The sequence below is a fragment of the Lepisma saccharinum genome, chromosome 1 (assembly GCF_977018435.1).
Source record: "Lepisma saccharinum chromosome 1, izLepSacc3.1, whole genome shotgun sequence".
Lineage (NCBI taxonomy): Eukaryota > Metazoa > Arthropoda > Insecta > Zygentoma > Lepismatidae > Lepisma > Lepisma saccharinum.
In genome coordinates this window covers 199,730,786-199,747,046 of record NC_139229.1, presented here as the reverse complement: position 1 = coordinate 199,747,046, position 16,261 = coordinate 199,730,786, and the positions used below count along the sequence as shown (strand labels likewise).

At 39.4% G+C, this 16,261-nt stretch overlaps 1 non-coding gene across 1 annotated transcript; it reads left to right on the top strand.

Moving 5' to 3' along the window:
• Positions 1–2,604: 2,604 nt before the first annotated feature.
• Positions 2,605–2,678, top strand: TRNAN-GUU (transfer RNA asparagine (anticodon GUU)). Its single transcript has one exon. It is a non-coding gene; the product is annotated as a tRNA-Asn (tRNA).
• Positions 2,679–16,261: the final 13,583 nt, after the last annotated feature.

Sequence of the window (16,261 nt, the reverse complement as noted above, 5' to 3'; positions counted from 1 at the left end):
TCAATGTTCATGAATAGAAAAGTGACGTGCACTATATGAATTAGGCCTACACGTAAGTCTGTTTTATTTTTTCTTCGGATATCTTTTTCATTTTTTTAAATATTAATCTTAAATATTTGAGTTTGGTTTCCTTCTACGGCTGTTTACTTGGTTTGCCTTCCTAACTTCCAAATTTATTTTCCCTTGGCTGCTCTCAAAAGTATTTTAGTAACACTCTTAATGGGAATTTACGTATGAGTTGAAATAATAGATTTTGTAAAAATCATTCCCAGTCATGACTACGACTTTCTATTTGCTGGTTAGCCTCCTTCCTCCAATACTTCTGGTCTTTTCGCGACATCCTCTCCCTTGTCCTTTCAGAGACCTTGCAACCGCTGCGGGAAGGTCGAAAGCAATTCAGCGCAGGACAATGGCAAAGAAATGAAGAAAATGCTTCAATTCGGATTACCCCCTTCACTCCCGGGGGCTCCAAGGCCAATCCAGACTGCTGCACCCGTCACAATGATGGCTCGTCTATGACTGACTGATGTCTTCAACCGGTTGCTTGCAACATAAAAGATGTTGGGCGCGCAGATTTTCTTGGGACCTGCTGGGGACCTGGTCATTGTGTTCCCTTATCCATGTCACTCACGCTGTCTTTTATCACAATACTGCCGATACGAGCTCTGAAAGATTCAATTCGAATAACGAATTCCTGAGTTTGAATTTACTCCTAGAAACTGGGAAAATGTACTCTGTAGTGAGCATGATTCTGAACCTGCTGTGATTTTTTTTTACTGAATTTATTTTTTCAAATTATATTTTAAAATATAACTATTAATGATCCTAAAGGGTATTGAGCTTACTTGATTAAGATAAATAGTTCTAAAACAGAAACTTTAGATATTGTGAAAGCCAAACCGTGGCGTATTGAATAGACGGAAATACAAAGAACACTTCATCCAAGAAAAGCTAGAGGCCTATGCTGGAAGTAGGGGAAGTTTGCGTTAGCTTTACACCAGCGTTCGGAACATCTCAGTTCGTCAATGGAATCGTACAAATATGTCAAATGGACCGTATTTTTTCTTCCATAAGCTTCAACTTGCATTTTAGAGATTCCCGTACATGTGTGTATATTAACATGTTCCATATAGTGGGGTATCGTCGAATCCAAAAATATATAATAAATCCGGAAGGTGAAATGCTCTAACAACCTTGCAATTGCGGTCAGAAAGTAAATAAGTTTAAATTGTGGAGTATGATTTGAATTTTACATTTATGTATTGTGTGTGTGTCTATGTGTGCGTGTATGTGTGTTTCCTGATTGTTGTTAGTTTACAAAAAGACGATTGTTTCCGAGTTTTAGGAAACTTTCTATGCACTTTTTAAAATATTTTTGTGCGTGTTTGAGTTCAAAGGATTCATCACTGTTCGTGGTTATCTCCGATTCTTGCCCACGATAGCAGAATCAGTATTGTCATATTATTACTAATGTTTTTTCTTTCTTTTTTCCGGAAACGTAAAATTAGCGTACTGTCTGGGTCGTACGTCCATTCGAAGTAGGGTAGATGGAGCGAATAGGGCCACTCAGAACATAAATCAATCTAACATTTCATAGAAGTGAGGAGGCGAAGCCGGCTGTGAGTCTGTACAAGTTTCAGTTGAATTCCGTAAACGTTGGATGCTGATTGTGTTGGGCAGCAGTTGTCAGCATATGTAGATGATGTGGACTTACCAGGGGATGACTTAAATACAATTAAAAATAATATTAAAAATGCTCTTGAAAGCAGCAAATGGGATACGTTTTGTTGAAGACCGAAACCAAATTCAAATATTTAGGATAAATACTCAAAATTGAAAATTATATTTAAATTGAAAAGTCAAACAGTCTTATATCAAATACTATAAGGGTTGAAATGTACAAAACAGTATTATATAGATATTAAAGTGGTTCCTTATACTAAAATAGAAATAATTTTTGAATAGAAAAGATATTGTAAACAAGACATGAAAGAAAGGGAAACCTGATGGTAAGGGAACTTTTCGAAAACCAAGACGAACGTGAAAGGATACTATTGAGACAGGCCTGTATAGGGAACTGGCAAGCATTGTCCTACACAGGTTATATGGACTGATGGAAGGCTTTGTGTTCGTTGCGGCAATAAACCTAATTTTAAAGCAAGCAATGAACCTAGTTTGGTTTAGCTTCAACCTTGCAATAACGCTAGTACATGTTAACAATTAACTTTAAGTTAAATTCCCAAATGTGACCTACATAGAACTACAGGTATCTTTTCTTTTCACTAAAATGCGCACTCGAATTCCCTGATGTGTTCCGATCCTGAAGTTTTCTCAGGGTTCTGATCTATTGCTATTTGATTCGTCCGGAAAAAGAGCGCTTTCACATTTTCAAGTTTACACGATTCCAACGAGTCTATGTTCTCAAAGCAACGTTACGACGATCGTAAAGAGGAATCACTTTCTTCCAAGCGTGCACTACACAAACGCAAGAAGTGTTTTTTAGAAATTATATTACGTAACATGCATGAAGCATATCTTCGAAGAACTCTCAATAAACCTCAAGGTCACTTATCAGCTATTTCCTGCGGTTCGTGGATACTAAGAGCCTCCGTGGCGCAATCGGCTAGCGCGTTCGGCTGTTAACCGAAAGGTTGGTGGTTCGAGCCCACCCGGGGGCGAAATTTTTTCGTGCATCGCAAAGAATCCATCACCCTTAAATGATACTTTATTTCTGCCAGGGTGATGTACTACCATCGTAACTTACAGACGTAAATAAACACCGTAGAAAATTATCTTCATCTCACGAGACCGAAAAGATAAAAGGTTCGTATGAAAGTCGGCTTGCTACAAATTCAGAGTTCGATCCATGGGTATTATTATGTTTGTCCCATCAACTTTTTCAGGATTCATTCTCGTCGACGCGAGTAACCCAAAAAGTAGAAAAGCATAGAAAAATAATCGAATTAGAAAGAAAGAAAAAGTCGTTTATCCAACACCGATTTAAACATTGACTTTACGTAAGAGATGGTATTCCTAATTCACAAAAATTAAGGGATATTTAAAATGTTATGTTTTTCTTGTTTGTGTTACCTTATCACTGTGATGAGGAAGAAAACGTTATTATTCTCCTACAGCCACTCCACAAGCAATCGTAGCAAATAATTACATAAGTTGAGGACTAAAAGTGGTCAACGTTGTAAGTGCGAAAAGCGAAAGTGTTGGGAAATCGCATCGTTCCGCACATAAGCCCGTAAGAACGTGCACACTAGTGACCTCTTTACACTCCCTTTGAAGTACTTAGAGGACTACCAGCCACATTTCACGTTTACCACATTACAAAGCATAGCACATTTCACAGTTTAACGTGGAAAACGGTGTTTGAATTATTGTGGCACTTACAGCGTTTACCAATTTTAGCCTTCAATTTTATTTGGTGGCCGCCACTCCTCAAAATATATATCTTTTCTATTTTAACTCTATGGAAGTTTCACGTACTATCTAAATTGTCGTGCGACAAAAAAACTCGAAATTGGCTTATGACGTAATTTATTTGTCTGTTCTATTGGGTAAGCCGTGGTCCATTCGTACCGTCGACGTCCGTGGCGGAGTGGTTAGCACACGCTACGAATCCAAGCCTCCCGGGTTCGAATTCAGGTTAAGACATGGATGTTTGTGTTTGTCTGTTGAATGAAAAGTATAGAATTATCGGATTGATGAAAATATTAGAATGACAAGGGGAACGACCGCTTAGGAGTTTTGCCTTCTTATAAAATGAAAAAAGATTAGCACAGGGAAGACTTCATCTCGACTTGATTTTGCCTGTCGTATTATATTGATGTGAAACTTGATCCCTTACATTAAAAGAGGAACAAAAATTAAGATTCTTTGAAAATAATATCGTTAGAAAAGAGATGGATATAAAGGATATCGGTAAGGATGGATTGATCTTGCCCAAGATAAGTACAGATGGAAGGCTTGTGTTGCTGCAGCCATAAACCTTTGGGTTTAAGAAAGCTAGAGAGTCAGTTAGTTAATATCCCTGCATAGAGCGGCTCTGAGGTTCACACAAATTCTAATAAATGAGTACCTGGAGCAACACTGGGGGCGGCCGGAGCGTGGTGGTGATCACATCGCCTTCAAGGGGAAAAAATGTGAATGTGTGGGACCTACCTCCACATCCTCCATGCGTGAGTCCTCACGCACCCATTACAAATTTTACAAACATTACCAAACAATAGTGTTTCTAATTGAATAACATTCTAAAAGTGATGCATCTGACTTAAATCAATAGAACACCAATATAAGGTATTGCGGTATAACATAATCAATGCTGAAAATATTTCTGTATTCTAATGCAGGTATAGACGTGCCGAAGGAGGTTATTGAGACTAGAAACCATTCATCCATCTAACTTAATTTTCTTGAAAGAGTAAGTCATTATAATGGCTTTGGTCCATTTTCATATTCGAAATGGAATTCGAAATGTTTTCTCGGCAGCTCATTGTGCCTATGACTGGAGGTATAGGATATCGTACCATCATTATCACTGCATAAACGCCAAATAGAATTTTGTCCAATTCTCTTTTTCAAAACGATAGCGCACATGCTATTAGTAGGCTAATTGCTAGTAAACCTTCTTTGTATATTTCATCACCATTAACAAATCGTATTCAATAACTGTTTTACAGGAGATAAGTATAAACTTGATGTCTAGAAAATGTAGTACTGCGAACGAAGCGAACAACAAATTTTCCTTTCAAACTGACAATAATGTGAATTTAATTGGGGGCAGTCCTTCTACAGGGCTCTGCGACGGTTTTTTTTTTCCGGCGAGCGGAGAAGCCTCGATCCCTCAAGCCACGGCTCTGGTCATGCTCTACCGCAAATGGAACCAATGAATTGTTTTCGAGACTAAAATTCTCATAGCAAGGTGACAAGTTGTACTGGGTATGACGGTCGAGTAATGTTTACGATACTGTTAGGGGTTTTCCATGAAGCAGCGTTATTCATTTGTTCTCTTCTTATACTTGCTGGCAACGAATCAGAGCAAACACACGACAAGCTCTCATTAATCCCCGCAGCCAAGCATCGTGTGTTCCCTAGATCTGACAACTAACGCCATCTGGGCATCAGCATACATACTGATATCCTGGCCTTGTTTTTCTTGTGTTGCTATTTACACAAGGGCTACGCAACGCTCGTGATTGCATGGTGCGTGATTACGTGATCGTGCGAAAGTCGACTGCGTAGCCGAAACAGACCCTTTTTGTCAAAGTTTCACACGCTGGGAACATATCGTCAATCCACGTCGCCGTTCCACTCGTCGATCGTGTGCTACATTCCACTGGCGGAGATATTGGCTTCAGGGAACTCCTGCGGAACTGGATAAGGAACCAATCCTGTATCCCTAAATCGAGATTCTGACTCTTCACTGTAGTTTCCAGTGGGCAATGATTTTACACGCAAGAAAATCTAATAATAAATAATTCAACGACAAAAAAAAAAAAAACACAAGTTAATATTTAAGGAAATCGAATAATTGAATAATAATTTTTCATTGATATCGTTATATCTTGCCTAAATACTGACAAATGTTACTGAAATACTGAGGTCTCGAACTCTACCTATGGAAGGGAGACTGTTGCACTGCTATATACACAACAGTGGTTACGTAGATCATTTTACAAAAGTATTCACTGTTAAGGATTGTTTATTATTATTGTTATCATTATTATTATTTGTAAAAGCATGTATTTGACAACCGACAAACAAACAGGGAGTATTTTCATCGGAGAAAAACAGAAATTTGAAGTTGGAAGAATCGTATATTAGTGATGAAAATCATTCATTCCAAATCAACACTATTGTCAGAATCTCTATACGCCCATCAGGATATATTATTTTCATATTTCTTATTTATTTTGTGGCACACATTCCATATAGTCATTTTTGCTGAAGATGTTTCAAGAAATCGATACATTTTCCTCGAAATAAGTGAAGCTAGAAACCTCGTTCTGAATCAAATGAGCCGACAACTTGCTCTCTCTCTCTCTCCCACTCGTTTTGAGATTAAATTCTTTGTACAGTCACCGGCAATAAAATGGGGCACCTAGATCCCGAAATACTCGCTTCACTGCAAAGCGGTACGCCTAACTCTACGGCGATGAGTGAATTATAATAGCTAATTTTCAATGACAAGTTTTGCCACCGCCGTAAAATTAGGCAACACACATAACGATTTGCAGGGAAACGGGTATTTCAGAGTCTAGGTGTCTCATATTTATTGCCGGTGACTGTACCTAAGCATCTTTGCTAAGCATTAATTTGTTCATGTTAAAAACTGCTCTAGGTTACGTTCTAATTCACCACCCCCCACAAGGAAAAATCACTGTGAAGTAGGAATCATCCTAAAATTGTTTTCCATGCCCAATATCTACGTAATTTTTAAAGTGATTCTCCCCAATCCCGCAGTTGCTTTGCAAGCAAGGGGTCCCGGGTTCGATTTCCGGTGGATGCATATCGCACAGTGGGTCGAATCCCGCTTTAAACTGCACACCTAGTCTCTATAGCCCTCGAACGTTGCTTTCAGACATTCCAAGTTCATCAACATCCAAATTCGGATGTGTCAACGTGGACCCCATTCTGAAAACGAAAGTCTGCGAATTGAATCATTTTACAAGAGCAAGCAAATCAGATTCTGGCGAATCTTAAGGCTGGTTTACATTGGTCGAGTAAATGTGCGAGTGACGTAAAGCTAATTACTCTTCTCGTGTAAACGGCTCGGGAAAGGACTGGCGCGAGTACGCATTCCAGTAGTTGCGATTGTCGAGTGAGGTTAGTCACCCGTTCGAGTATGGGCGTGAATCTCCCTCACTTACTTTCTTAACTCTACTGCTTACTTGACCAATGGAAACGGCTTTTCGATATTAGACTAAACTATATACTATACCAGAGTCGTCATAGTATCCAGTGTGAACGTTCTATTTTGAAATAGGTTGTTGTGGGAAGTAGGAGACGTGATTGGTCACTTTCGGGATTGCCATTTCTACGCGTCACAGCAGTCGCTCGAAACAGCCAATCAGACGAGCATGTTCTTGAAATCTACCAGCGCTCTTATGGAGACCGGGAATACCTTCTGTCACATTTCAGGCGTCGGGCATAGACGCCTGTCATGAATTGGAGGAGCTTCCGAATCTGCCGTTTAAAGGACAGTAAAGGACATGAACGTGTCTGAAAAAAAAAAAAAGAACCATGTGCTTCAGGGTTCAAATAAAGTAAAGATTATAAAAATACAGTTCATGCATCTACCTATGCAATTTGAAGGTTTGTGGGCACTGAAGAAGATAAAAATTAATGAATTTCATTCAATTGACTTAGAAAAGAACGCATAACTGTTCAACATATATTTTTCATAGTTGAAATCCTGATTCGAAACGCCAGTCTAGTATCTTTGACATAGGTCGAGAGGAAGCCGACCGGACGTGTATCTGGTTTGGAGCCAGCTCCTGTTTTTCTGAGAAGCGCTGTTGCCACTTTAACTGCAGTGCTTAGACATCCAACACGCACTGCGACTACGTTACACTCCCAAGGTATCCACATTGTATGATATATATATATATATATATATGGCGATGTGTGGGGTGTGTGTATAGCCTATCCACACACACACACACAATTACACAACCTATCATAGATAACCGCAACCTGACGTAATGAAATTTATGAAGAAACAGAATTGGCAACATCTCATTTACTCCACGTGGACTTGACAAGTACCGTCAGTTCTTGAAACGGATGCTATTGGTGGGAAAGGTTCGAGGGGGGGATATACTGGGCCCCACGTGAACTTGAGATTTATGCTTGTCAGAGGGAAACTGATCTTCTTTGAAGTAAACTGATGTTCCAATCAGGACTTGAACCATGCATGATTCTACTCTTGCGCTTCACTGGAACTGAGTCAGATTTACGCGAACCGTCACTCGAAGAAAAAAGCTAGTCGAGCAATTCGGTCCAGCTACTATCCAATCTACTGGTCAAGTGTAAACCAACCTTTACTTGGGACACTGGTGGTGATCCATAGCAGTTTCTTCACAAATTACGGGAACTTAGAATGCAACACCACATGAAATTAGACGCAGATTATCATCTTGTGAAGGACACTGCTCCATAAACAAGGTGCTAACGTGCATGACGTCGCACCACGTAGACGCTGGACTGTCTGTCTAGACTAGACGTTACTGTCACCACAAGAGCAGCCAGTCATCTTTAGTTGTCGGGACTGATCACTTGACACCATCTAACTCAAACTGACTGACTTGATGACCCCCCTTCCTTTCCCCACTCCTTCCAGTTGTGTTGGCAATGGTATCCTCTCTGAACACTTGCTTCGGCACGTGACACTGTAGAGTAGATCTGGAAAACCAAACGTTCAACAATCATACAAGCACACAGTGTTTCAGATCCCACTCTGAACTGTAGATCCAGTCCCGATAAGCCTGTATGCATAAAGTGGACTCAAACCGAAATGTGTCAATTAACACGCACACATTCATATATTCACCTCTTCAACACACAGAGACACATAATAGATCAATTGTAATAATTACAAAAAACAAAAAAAATTAAAAACCAAGTGCTAATGCCAAGTTATTATTCTTTAAAAGCATTGTAAAGTAAGAATATGTCGATGTTCTCAAGTAAATACGAGTCTCGACTTGTTTCTAACTAACCAACTCTCTAGCCTTCATAAACCAGAAGGTTTATGGCTGCAGCAACAAGCCTTCCATCTGTACCTATCCTGGGCAAGATCAATCCAATCTTTTCCATCCTTACCGATTTCCTTTAGGTCCATCTTCGTCTAGGGGCCTCCCCGATGGCGCAGTGGTATCGTCGTGGCCTTGTAATCAAGGGTTTCTGGGTTCGATATCCGGTGGAGGCATAGTGGTTTAAACTGTAGGTCCAGTCCCAATTAGCCTTACTGTGTATAAAATGGACTTAAAACACCAACGCAATCAATCAAAACATCTTCATCTTGTCTTACCATCAGGCTTCCCAACAAGAATTATGTAAACTCTTCTTTCCTCTCCAATTTTGCCTGCCTATCTCGACTTGTTTCAGTAAGTACAATAACGCAAAGCAATGTTGCAGGTTTAAACATTTACTGAGTGTACGAAATACGTGTAGAAACAGGACCAAAGGGGGCCGAAAAACTGTTGGTAAGCTCCACACGAGTTTGACAAATCTGCCGTGTAGAGACGCACGCGTACACTGACTTCATCCCGTATCATGGAAATCTTATTGTATCATTGGAAAAGGGGCCATCTTACCTCCAGAATTAAGTTTGGTACCGAGACTGGTTTCGAGACGAGAATGAGGACGGGACAAGATCTATATTTACTGTCCGGGGGCCTCGCTTCATTCGAGACATAAGTAGCTTGCAATGTAAAATCCCACGTAAAACCAAAAATGTGTGTTAGTAATTTGCGTATTACACAACCATGCCAAAGGGTAGGCTTGTCTATGGATATTTTATACCTGTGTGTGCAAGAACGTAAGTTTTTAGTTATTTTAATAAGTATTTTTGTAGTGACACCCTACGAGAATGAAGCTGGAGTTCAGTTATGACTATGGGATTTACATGCACTAAAAATGCCAACATATGCACTAACCATTTTCAAAACAACCCATTATAAGGTTCTGTACGCCTTACATGGGAAATTAATGTATCAGTAAATCACTGAACGCAATTATGGAAATGAAAGTGTGATAAATTTGTGCTATTTAGTATCACCAAAACATACTAATTTACAAATATTTTTAGTTTCATGTAACAAAATGAATATATTACATGCATTCCTTTGTCTGGAGGCTTGCTCTAAAAACTGCACAATTGCAATTATAATAATATACGTATCTTGTTGGAAACACTATTCTCTTTTCGTTGCATTAATCAATATCTTATTCTTTTACATTAGCATTTCAATACACTAGACGTTATTTATCAATGTTTTCAGGTAGCAGACTATTGCGATTGTCAGAAAATAAGTCTTTGCATTTTGAAAATGTTATTTCCATTTCACAAGATGCCACGTACGTATTTGTTCGTTTCATTTCTTGTGTTGATATCCTGATGTAAAATGGATTTTTCTGTATTCAGAATTTTCAGATAAATAAATAAATTTCAGTTGTGAAATACCCAGGCGGCAAATCCTGGACAGGTTCTCCCTGCAGGAACTGCAAACCTGGGTTTCTGGAAGCTATTGCTAACTCTTCATCCAATTCAGTTTTCTAAATTTCTCCTGGTACTATTTTCTTTTGAACAATATCGAAAAAAGATTGGATGGACAAAGAAAGAAAAAAAATCTAATCTTTGTCTGTTCAAAACTATCAACGAAATGTTACCATATTTTTAATACTTCATTTAAGATTCGGATTAACTGCATTTTTATTCAAATTAACAATACAATCATAAATTGCACATGGTACAACTACAGACATACAACAATGGTCTGGATGGCCTAATGCGGTGATTCAACACTCCGAATGTGAATCCATCACCTTAACCGTCAATTCAAATGAAGCAATGCTGGATTGCTACATTTAACGTGCGGTTCTGGTGGCAACAGAGTTTGCACAGAGATAAATGTACTGATATTATAGGCAGGTCTTGAACTCGAGCAGCAAACCATCTGCACTATGAATCCATGGTTCGCATGGAGTCAAACAAGATTTAATAGAAAATAATGCACAACGATAGACCAAAGAGTAATAAAAGCATATCTTTTTAAAATATAAATTGTGTTGCAGGTTATATATGAGATATAATTGTGACCATTTTCCTTATCAAAACCAAGGACTGTACTATATACTCATAAAAACGGCATTAAAAATATCAATAACTACACAAATTCCACGGACGCTATCTCAGTTTCTATAGGACTGCCATCTTTCTCCTTCTAATAACTTTAATAGTAAAATTATCACTTCAAATCACTACTACTTTCGTGGAGAAAATCACCCAAAAATCATTAAAAAAACACTAAGTTGCTGACCAAGGCAGTTTATTAAGATAAACACTTAACATGTAACGTTTCAACCCTGAATCAGGGTCTTCCTCAGACGAAGATCTAAACTAAAACTGTGTGTGAAACGTTACATGTTTTGTACTAAATAACAGAATGATCCTTCACTAGGTTATACAGCAGCATTGTCCGAAAAATTAACATAACTTTATAAAAATCTCAGTGTCCAGGTCTACGCAGGCAACAAATGTTTTCTGTTGCCAAAAATGAAAGCTCTGTTTCAGAATGGTAAATTTGCATTTGGGCAATTTTCCATTTAATTTAAGCTGCCAAAAACTACTCTAAACAGTGACGTGCGGTGACGTCGACACTTGGGGTAGCAATGAGTGGCGTGCCCAACGGGTCATAATCCCCTCCTCATTTTAGGGCCCAGTATTCCTAAAAGAAGAACGTCAAATACAGGAAAAATTGCAAAGTTAGGAATGACTACAAAAAATTGTACACATAACTTCCACCCACTTTCGAAAGGCTTTTCAAGGGGTGATCTTTGTATGTCCCTTGCCCTTCATCAATTTTATCATATCGTCTTCGCGATTAGCCAAATATGGCGGAAAGCGAAGTAAAATAAACCAAATCAAACAATGAATCAATGAATGATTTCATTTGATTCGCTTTTTTATACATTTGGTTAATCGCGAAGATGATACGACAAAATTAATGAATGGACAAACACAAAGAACACCCATGTCCAGGTAGGGGTTCGAACCAGGAACTCCTGGTGTTGTAGCGCGCTGTGGTAACCACTCCCCCACGGTTGGTTGATTTGATGGTTGATTTGACGTTTTAAGTCCGCTTTATACACAGAAAGGCTAATCGGGACTAGACCTATAGTTTAATGTGGGATCCGAACCACTATATGCCTCCATCGGGTACAGATCCGGGACCACTTCCACTCCCCCACGGAGATCGGCCGACAACAAACATGTGAGGAAGGCGCTAACCATTCGGATACGTGGGTATCGGTAAAGCAAACTGCATTCCTCCTGAGCAGTAATTTTCAGTTGAATTTTTGAAATGCCATCTTTATATATGATTAACGTTTTTTCAAAAATTTTGCATTGCTTGATTTCCATAATTTCCCCATCTCACGATCTCGTCACTGAAGGATCCGGGCTCGAGCCCTGGCGTTTGCATGAGTGTTTATTTGCAACCACTCTTCACCCGTTTAATCTAATCAACGTTCATCGTCATGGCAGAAATTAGGTAAAGCGATGGAAGAGAGAAAAAAATACAAATAATTTCCTCCCAGTGCATCTGAGGGCACTGTGAAATCAGGAGCCTAGAATTCTCTGTTTATGATTGTCCCTCACGACTTTCATAAGCTCTTAGCTACTTATTCCGATTAAATCTATACAGCTAGAAAAAGCGATGGGTAACAAAACACAACTTTAAACACACCTTTTTCTTCAATGATATCCATTTGGCTTTTTGAGTTCTGGGATACATTTTTCATTTCTAATTTTCTCATTATTCACTGCAGGCAGAGTACAACACATAAGAACAAGAATGCACGCTCGTCACGAATCCCGGCATGAATTGTTCTTTGCGAGGTCCCTTCATCAATTTCATTATATCATCACTCATCCTCATTTTCGCGATAACCAAATGTGGCAGAAAAGCGAAGTAAAATAAACCAAACCAACAACAAGAATTAGAACGCGCGTTCACTTGCCCAAATAAATACATCCGTATTTATGATTGTATAGCTTATCCATTTTTTTATTGGAGGCCAAGAGATTAGTATATTTAAATAAAACACTACTAAAACGAGAGCAATTGAGAGCGTGAGCAAATATTTGTTATTTAATCATTATATATTCCATATTTTTAAATAAAACATAAAATTTTTGTCTGCACATAAGACGTTCCAATTGCATAAATAATAAAAGTACATCCCATGTTATACATACATATTGTACAACGTGTAAAAAGTAGTGTAAATACAGAGGACAGAAGTACTGCAGAAAAATTTCCCCTTAGTTCTTTAGAGGATTTACAAAGGAAGCGAAGGGAATCCAATCCCCTATCTGTCCTATAGGAGATAGACTGGAGAACCTGAAAGCACGGGCTTTCAACCATTGGAGCGGGGGAAGGGTGCAAGGGAGGTAGAGGCAGAAATCTTCCCTTTCCCTTCGAAAACCCGTTTCTACCTGGAACTGTGAGGCAGAGAAAGAGCGAGCTAGGCCGCTGAACGCACGGAGGGACGAGAAGCGCGTGAAAAAAAGTGTACTGTGGCTTCAACAAAACAATAAATATTGTGATTTGAAAATAATTAGAGATTTGAGATTGATTGATCTATCTCTGCTAGACTAGCTACTCCTCAGTGCACGTCACTGACTCTAAATGACTGAAATGTATTACATGTTTAGAGCTGTTACTTCTTCTCTTGTTCGGCATTCATTGTCACTTCTGCAGTGAAAGCAGACACACTCACAGATTTATCAAAATGTCACATTGACAGATAATCCTCAAATAACGCGACCAGTGTTGTCGCTGGAATTTGGAAATGTGACTCACATCTCTGAAAGGTCATTGGTTCTCTATCTTCGCAACCAGACCACCTGCAATGGTATGAGATGAGTTTTGGAATGTTCTTGACCCAACTAGTACCCATGACCAGACGAAGTAGGCTTTTTTTAAATGCTGACGGGGAAAATGAAGCAGACAAACATGAAACGAACAATTACATGAAAATTACTCCCAATATATGCAGATTATATGCATATTAAGCTAAAATATGCACTAATGTCCCAAATATGCATTTATATGCACTATACAACTTTGACAGAGTAATCCACATCAAGTAAAATTGATAAATCCGTTGAGAGCATATGCAAATATGCAAAAATCCGCCCCATAGTTGCTATGACAATGGGAGCGAGAAAGGCATTCGGAACTCCTTATAGAGCATTTATAACTCATGACGTGGTAGGAAACCAGACAAGCTTCCTCATTCATGTAGCGAGACAAAACTATGCCAAGACTCTTCCACTTCTGATAGTATCGGATTCGCACTTGGCCAACACAAACTTCTGCAACGTCTGCAATATCCAGCCAAACTGTACTTGAAGCTTACTTTTGATTTGCAATCAAGCCATTTTTCAAAATGCAACTCTCAGTCCCAGTTGATTACGATTTGCTTTTATTTTACGTCGCCTTTCTGCAACTTTCGACTAGTAGTGACGATGGGGATGAATGGTGGTAAGACGAGTTGGTTTCATTGATTTTACTTCGCTTCTCTGCCACTTTTGCTAATTGCGAAGATGTGAATGAATGATCATGACATTGATGAAAATACAATGACAAATACAGATGGACAGCACGGAATACAAGCCCACAGAGGATTATGCTGGCTGCGAGTCTAGATGCCAGAGGCTCGCAAGTCTGCAAAATGAAGTCCAGGGTGTAGTACTGTGTGAAGCAGAGATTGGCATTTGGGTGCCTACGAAAAGGGGTAACCCCTTACGCCCCAGAATATGAGATGGTTGATTTTCTTTCTTCGATTTCCAGCCTTCTTTTTGGGCTCATTGCTCATTGCACCCCTGACGTTGTAGCGCCTTGTGACAAACACTCTTCTTTTCTTTCTTTTTTTATTAAAATGAAAAGTCCTAAGCGGCAGTTTTCCCCACGTCAACATGATATAAATTTAACTCTTTTTTTTTTCCCTTACTTTTTCATTGAGGACTTCAGGACAAACACACGTCCATGTCTTACCCGGGATTCGAAGCCGAAACCACTGGCGTCGTAGCGCTCTGTGAAAAGCACTCCGCCGCGGAGTTAAGCATAAGACGAGATTGACGAAGGGACAAACACATATGGACGACAAGAACAAGCCCGACAGAAGGTGCCAGAGCCTCGCTAGACTTCAAAAGGTTGACAATTGAGTAGCTAAGGAACCACGTACACACCTAAATGGAAAATGCTTGATTAAAAAATATATATACCTTTAGGTACAGCCTGACGTCAAGAAAAAAGAAAGTCACACAAAATTGAAGTCATTTCTCGTGAAAAATATGGCGATATTTCTTCCTATCCAATCCTGGAACGTGGGATTGGGAAATTTTTCAGAAACCCATTTCTAGGAACGAAAGCAATTCTCTGCAGTCTCTCGTCCTGTGGATGTTTTCCTGGCAGTCCCCGAAGTCGGCGAGCCACGCCAGAACGTCTCGTTCTACTTGCTGGGAACAGTAGAACACGCTCGGGTATAATTCCACGCACAGAAATTTCTCCCTTCTAAAACTGCTCGCGCTGGGTGCTCCGCCGTTTACAGCTCCCTCTCGTTGCGTCAGACGGAGAAACTCGTAAAAAAGTTGTTCGTCGTCAAGAGGAGAAACGAACGAACTTCGAGCTTGTTTTTCTTGCGGCACGTAGGCAAGAAACTTCAACAGAAAACTTAGCGTACCCTGCTCGCGAGCTAAGACGTTGGAGTTACGTTTATTGCAGCTGTGAATAAGCTCTACTTTTATCGCTTGGTATCACGGATCACCCACCTGCCCTCCCACTCAATGCCGTAACTGATTGTTTTATTTTATCCGCTTTTCTGCCACTTTTGGCTAATTGCGAAGATGAGGATGGATGGCGATAAAAGATGAAATAGATAAGGGGACAATCGGAACACACATGAACATGAAAAAATAAATATGCTGACCAAGGCAGTAATTTATTTTATTAAAAACATAAACTAAACGTAACGTGTTACACATGAACAGCACACAACACAAATACCATATAGGATTATACTAGCCATGAGTCCAGAAGCCTCGTTAGGAAGGGCGCCCGCAGGGTTGGGCCAGGGGACGCACCCCCCTCCCCGACATATCTGGAAAGACATCGTATAATTTGAATGGTGAAATTATATAGTTAAACATCCGTGAAAGACAGCTGATTATGTAATGCAAATTATTCTAGTGGTGGGGATGCTTTATGAGAATTTTGTTAACTGTGGAATAACAAATAGGGGGAGGGCTAAGGAGGCTGAAGCCCCCTCCCCGAAATCCTACAAATATCTAATCTAAATAGTGTAGGCTATAGTAGTAATTAATTTTACTTCCTTAGCAGAATTAAACATTAGATCGAAAAAGTTTAGTGTATAACAGAGGAACCAGGTTATAGTATTTTTATAATCCAAAGAATAAATGGATCCACATCTTATAATGTATAATTTTCTTTGTGAGAGGTCA